Source organism: Sinocyclocheilus grahami, unplaced genomic scaffold (genome assembly GCF_001515645.1).
Source record: "Sinocyclocheilus grahami isolate Dianchi unplaced genomic scaffold, SAMN03320097.WGS_v1.1 scaffold25906.1, whole genome shotgun sequence".
NCBI classification, from domain to species: domain Eukaryota; kingdom Metazoa; phylum Chordata; class Actinopteri; order Cypriniformes; family Cyprinidae; genus Sinocyclocheilus; species Sinocyclocheilus grahami.
Window position 1 is genome coordinate 1 of NW_015519940.1, and position 374 is coordinate 374.

The window sequence follows — 374 nt, forward strand, 5'->3', positions numbered from 1 at the left end:
GATAGATAGATAGATAGATAGATAGATAGATAGATAGATAACTGGAATTAAAACTTACTCAGGTGTCGTTCTCTCTCCTCTAAATGTAGCTTCATGTCCGGCCAGAAGAATAGATTCCAGAATGATTTTAGTTGCACTGCCTCCTTTCATCCGGGACGATCCGCTGATGGCCTCAGCCTATGAGGAGAGTCCAGAAGTGCAACAACAGCATCATTACTGCTTATGATGGCTGGATACTCCTTAAACATTAGTAAGAAAACTCATTTTTACGTTTTCGATACTATGATAGAGTGTCCTGGGTACTTGCCAGTGGTTACAAGGGTGCTTACTACACTCTAAAAAATGCTGAGTTAAATACAACCCAGTTCTGGGTA